This window comes from Paramisgurnus dabryanus, chromosome 14, assembly GCF_030506205.2.
Source record: "Paramisgurnus dabryanus chromosome 14, PD_genome_1.1, whole genome shotgun sequence".
NCBI classification, from domain to species: Eukaryota; Metazoa; Chordata; class Actinopteri; order Cypriniformes; family Cobitidae; genus Paramisgurnus; species Paramisgurnus dabryanus.
The window spans coordinates 1,026,019-1,031,910 of NC_133350.1; the positions used below are offsets into that span (position 1 = coordinate 1,026,019).

The 5,892-nt window shown below is 34.9% G+C and overlaps 1 long non-coding RNA gene across 3 annotated transcripts; it reads right to left on the bottom strand.

Annotated features, from left to right (window-relative positions):
* Positions 1-213: 213 nt before the first annotated feature.
* On the bottom strand, positions 214-3,956 carry LOC135745650 (uncharacterized). Of its 3 annotated transcripts, none has more exons than XR_012335018.1 (3): positions 3,927-3,956; positions 1,049-3,354; positions 214-402 (listed from the first exon to the last, which is right to left on the bottom strand). It is a non-coding gene; the product is annotated as an uncharacterized lncRNA (long non-coding RNA). The 3 variants fall into 3 exon arrangements; XR_012335017.1 differs by lacking the exon at positions 3,927-3,956 and adding an exon at positions 3,793-3,920; XR_012335016.1 differs by lacking the exon at positions 3,927-3,956 and adding an exon at positions 3,557-3,920.
* Between the last annotated feature and the right edge of the window lie 1,936 nt (positions 3,957-5,892).

The following is a 5,892-nucleotide window of genomic DNA, read 5'->3' on the forward strand; positions in this document are numbered from 1 at the left end:
TTATTATAGTGTATTTTTTATATTTTAAGTATATTTAATTTGTACTTTTATCCCCATTTTGTTATACTTAAGCATGAATATTGCTGTTACACTACAAGTGTATAATATAACAATTCAGTTCAAATGCACACAAACAGATTACAAACTGCATTTCAAAAAAGGATCTTTATTAATGACACAAAAGTAACACACAAAACAGATATTGACAAAATGGGGAACCTTAAACAGTCGACTTTCTTTGAAATGCCGGGAAGAGAACAATTGCGAACAACTTGTACTATATGGACATCTAGCTCTGATTTGAACTACTGGAGGCCTTGTAACTGGCATTGTTGCACTTCCTCCGTAGAAGGTCCCGGATCTCTGCCACCTCGATGTTGGGGAATCACTCCCTCACTGCATCTGTAAAACAGGAAAGAGACATTTCAATTTCAATTTTATTTATATAGCGCTTTTCACAATTTGTAGTTGTTTCAAAGCAGCTTTACATTAAAAGAAGCAGGGGAAACAGAAAAATCGACAGACAATATAAGTAGCAAAATACAGCGGCTATGAATAAACTTTACAAGTGAGCAAATTAATAATGTCTCGTATACAAGAGGGTGCTAAGTTAAGCCAATGTTGCTTGACTCCCCGGGGTTAAAAAAACCCTAGGAGAAAAACCTCAGGGAGGAACAAAAAGTCCTAGGAGGAAAAGATATACACATATATATATATGGGATGTAAACGGATAAGGAGATTTAACGGGTTCCGTCTAGGGCTGCACGATAAATCGCATGTGTTTGTCAGGCGCATCTCCTCAGTAATGCCGGTTCCTTGATTAGTATTAAATCGCCATCAGCTGTTTTCAGATGGAGCAGCTTTAACTACAGAGCCGTAGTTCCCTGACAAGCTGGGCCATATCGCATACATATCGCAGCCGATACGTCCGCGATAATTAATGCGAAATTGCCCCGATTGTCAGTGAACTACGGCTCTGTGTAGTTAAAGCTGCTACATCTGAAAACAGCTGATGGCGATTTAATACTAATCAAGGAACCGGCATTACTGAGGAGATGCGCCTGACAAACACATGCGACTTATCGTGCAGCCCTAGTTCCGTCGGTGGTCAGGCATCGGCTGGGCATCACGTTGAAGGGCAGCCAGTAGATCAGTGGTGTGTTGACCTCCACGGCAGCCAGAACTGGTCTGTTTGTCTCAATGTCCTCGGGTTTGAGGACGAGACAGGGAGAGAGAAACAAAATCCTATTAGCGTAGGGGCCATTCACATGTAATGCAGTGTCACACAGTGTTGTGTTTTAATATCTGCTCGGTTCCAGACAGGCTAGCTATTGCGGCATTAGTAAATTACCCAGACGAGTTATGTGAATGCTTTGTTCCGTACAAGCTAACTTTTGCGAGATAAGTATAATTTACTAGACAAATTATGTGAATGCTTTGTTAAAGAAAAAAAGTCTTAAAGAATAATTCCGGTATTAAACACTTTGAGTCTCATTTCTGGTTTGTTTTGGATGAACTACAGTGATGGTCACTGAAATTTTGACAATGGGTCGTGTCTTGACTTTTTAACTTGTTTAGAAGCGTCTCTTGACTGCTTCAGAATGGAAGTCAAGGGCCATGCACAAACATGTCATTAAAACAACACTTAACGTTCATTTTCAAAACTGTGCTACTCACAGAGTGGTTTTTGGTGTTCGTTGATGATTAAAAACAAATATATCAGAGCAATGTATGATTTCAATCCGTGTTATTTGCTATAGTGGATCTATTTTTTCAGACACCTCACAACCACGTATATACTTCCGCTCTATATTTGAGTCTGAAGCGTTAGCACACTCTTGACCACTTGATGGCGACAACCACTTTGCCTAACAAGGATGCTGAACGGAACTTGGTGTCTAGCGTATAGACAGTCACAATCGAGCTCAAATTCAAACCTAAGGCTGGTCACTGAGCCATCAAATATGGGAAAAATTTGTGCCCTACTCCGAGGGCACAGTTGCTCTGCTCATGCTAGCCTTTTGAGAGAAACCGAGCGAAAAAACTACAACCAGATGTAAACAGACCCTTTCCATTTCCGGCGGCAGAGTGATATATCAGCGAGCAATGAGTCTTCCAAGAGAAGTCAATGGAATTTTACAAAATGCCAAATAAAACACCACAGAAACTGTATTTCGCTACACTACTTGTTTTTAATCATCAACGAACACCAAGAACCACTCGGTGAGTAGCACCCCTTACGAAAATTAACCATGGTTTTACTACAGTTAAGACCAAAAAAACCATGGTTACTGTAGTAAAACCATAGCTACCACAAAATAACAATGGTTTTGACAACCATGGTTTTCAAAAACCATAGTTAAACCATGGTTAGTGTAGTAAAACCATGGTTTTGCTCATAGTAATCAATTGACCAAAAAAAACATGGTTACTACACTTTTACCACAATAAAACCATGGTTAATATTCGTAAGGGACAGTTTTGAAAATGAAGGTTAAGTGTTGTTTTAATGACATGTTTGTGCATGACCCTTGACTTCCACTCTGAAGCAGTGAAGAGACGCTTCTAAACGAGTCAAAAAAAGACACGACCCATTGTCAAAATTACAGTGTCCATCACTGTAATTCATCCAAAACAAACCAGAAATAAGACTCAAAGTGTTAAATACCAGAATTATCCTTTAATGGAGCATTTCACCTGTAGAAACATTAATCTTTATTGAAAGTGTCTCATATTTGTAGTGGAAATGTAACATACATTTCGAATTTGGTGCCTATTTGACTAAAAAAGGGGTGTTTGTAGTCTCACCACCTCAACAAAGATATTGGACTTCCTTCTTTCAATGATGCAAAATTATAATTTTTTACATCATTGAAAGAAGGAAGTGCAACACTGAAATCTGTATTTCTCCTGTCTCAGGAAATGATGCATGACCATTCAAAAACATGACTGGGGTTCTAAAGATACAAAGCTTAATACAAATGGGTGAAGTGTCCCTTTAGATTTAAAGTGATTGACTGTGTCTGATTCACAGATACCAGTTGGCAAATCATTTCAGAGCTTAGACACTTTTGATATTCTAGGGAAAATTAAGAGACCAGAATTTTGCGACCGCAGTGTACGTGTTGGATTGTATTCTGATATTAATTCTCTAAGATACGAAGGTGCTGGGCCTTTTAAGGTTTTATTGGTGATTAATAGTATTTTTAATTGTATGCGATATTTGACTGGTAGCCAGCATGACATGGGCATGAATTAAAACAATATTAAATTAAAAGATTAAACTTAACTTACATCATTTTTACACAGAAACCTCTTCAGCGTCAGCAAGGTCGACCACATGGTACATGACCTCTGTAAACACAAACATGGATAGACATCATATTAAAAAAGAAGACAATCATACAACTTTAAAATATATTTTGACTCCAAGCTTCATTACAACAACATCTAACGTTAGTTTATCTTAAACTTAAAGTGAAGCTGGCTTGGTTACTAAACAGAATAAAGCTATTAAAACAGGCTTGCAAAATAAGCAGCATCTATCAGAACTTACCTACAGCAATGAGCTTTTAAACAACAGAAATCGTCTAAGGTTATCGTTTAAAATAGCAGAAAGAGCCATTTGCTACAGTTAGCTGAACATCTCCAACACAAGTAATCTTGCCGTTTTATTTTTAAAGTTTTAAACATCGAATTGATTCGTTTATCAGGCATTTTGCATGTTACTTTGCTCACTGAAAAACCGCATGTTCAAGTTCCTAACGTTACTGTGTACAGTGTATAACTTACTCTTAATGTTTCCTGTGTGTGCTTTAAATTAAAACACTTCTCGCATAAAGACAAAAATAATCACAGTGAAGAACAAAATAGGAACAAATATGGAACAGATCTGCGCGATGTAAAGGAATGAAAGTCAAACTTACCTCAGCCGTACTGTTTAGCATGAAAACAAGTCAGTAGCGGTTTGAAAAATGCCGTTGATCCTGATTGGTGGGAATGAATGGGTGGGTGCAGGTGCATTCTGGGAATTTGAGTCTTTTGCCCTGGCGTTGGTACTGCTTTAGCATGCTGCTGTAGATGTATTTTGACTACAATTTCCAAGTTGCATTGGATGTTTTTTTTTTCATTATTTTGGATCCTCTGCTGGCACTTTATGTACTTTTTATAATCTGCGTTTTCACACTGATTTGTTCTTTATACTTTATCAATAATAAAAATATTAAATATTTTTATAAAATGTATAACGTTTACAAAACATGTTTAGTTGACAAACATGTTGACAGTTATTTTGAGTGATGCTCAGATTTTCTTAAATAAAAAAAACCTTTATCAATTAAATTACATTAGCATAATAATACATGTATTTAGTAAACACACTTGTAGATATATAATGTTTTTATGTTATGTGCTGCCTTGAACCCCCCACCCAGCTTTGAAAACAGAGACAGCAACTCTGTCATTAACCCTTCACACCTCACAACCAGCACTCCTTACAACCAGCTGTGAGGATTCCTAGAAACTTCCACCAGTATACATCCATATACACAAGGTTTCTGGATGTTTCACGAGTTTACTTCTGAGTATTACGTTTCCAAGCACTCTGCCTCATTTATCTGGCAAACCTAAAGTTTAGCAGGGATTTCCCATCCGTATTTGTCTGGATACAGCTCTTTTCATGCAGTGTATAGCCTACATTTTATTATTCTAACGTATTTTATGAAAGTACTCTGATATGCAACTAAAAATACACTTATTTTATAGTGTACTGTATAAAGTGTACAGAAGTCACACTTCTAATGAAGTGAGATCCTAGTATGCTAAAAAAGTAAATTAACAATTAATTTCCAAAAAATATACTTCCCATAAGTATATTGAATTGTCACTCTAAGTATGTCAAATTTAATACACTTAAAAAAATAAACTTCTATACAATTTAAAATACATTGACAACAAAGTACACTTTCAAAAAGTACATTTAAAAAATATTTTAATTACTGGTAAATTAGTATACTTATTTTTTGGACTCTTAAGTTGAACTTAATTACATCTTTTTTTAAGTATACTTTCAAAAAGTACATTTAAAAGATAATTGAATTACTGGTAAATTCATTATACTTATTTTTTGGACTCTTAAGTTGAACTTAATTACATATTTTTTGAAGTATACTTTCAAAAAGTACATTTAAAAGATAATTGAATTACTGGTAAATTAGTATACTTATTTTTTGGACTCTTAAGTTGAACTTAATTACATATTTTTTGAAGTATACTTTCAAAAAGTACATTTAAAAGATAATTGAATTACTGGTAAATTAGTATACTTATTTTTTGGACTGTTAAGTTGAACTTAATTATATCTTTTTGGAAGTATACTTTTAAAAAGTACATATTAAATACTCTTTAAATTAAGTACAACAAGTAGAAGCATACTTGTTTTATACTTCATGTACTTCAATCATATTTCTAATACACTAAAGTATACTACTTTTTTACCTGGGTTCTTACATGTGTATTTTCTGAAACAAATTTATGCTTTTCAAACTTAGGTAGTCAGCATACTTTTGTCTCTACATACATTTGTTCAAAGTTTCTCGTAGCTAGTGTCAACTCATGTCTGAGATTTGTAAATTCATCAGATGTTCTTACATGTGTATTTTCTGAAACAAATTTATGCTTTTCAAACTTAGGTAGTCAGCATACTTTTGTCTCTACATACATTTGTTCAAAGTTTCTCGTAGCTAGTGTCAACTCATGTCTGAGATTTGTAAAATCATCAGATGTTCTTACATGTGTATTTTCTGAAACAAATTTATGCTTTTCAAACTTAGGTAGTCATCATACTTTTGTCTCTACATACATTTGTTCAAAGTTTCTCGTAGCTAGTGTCAA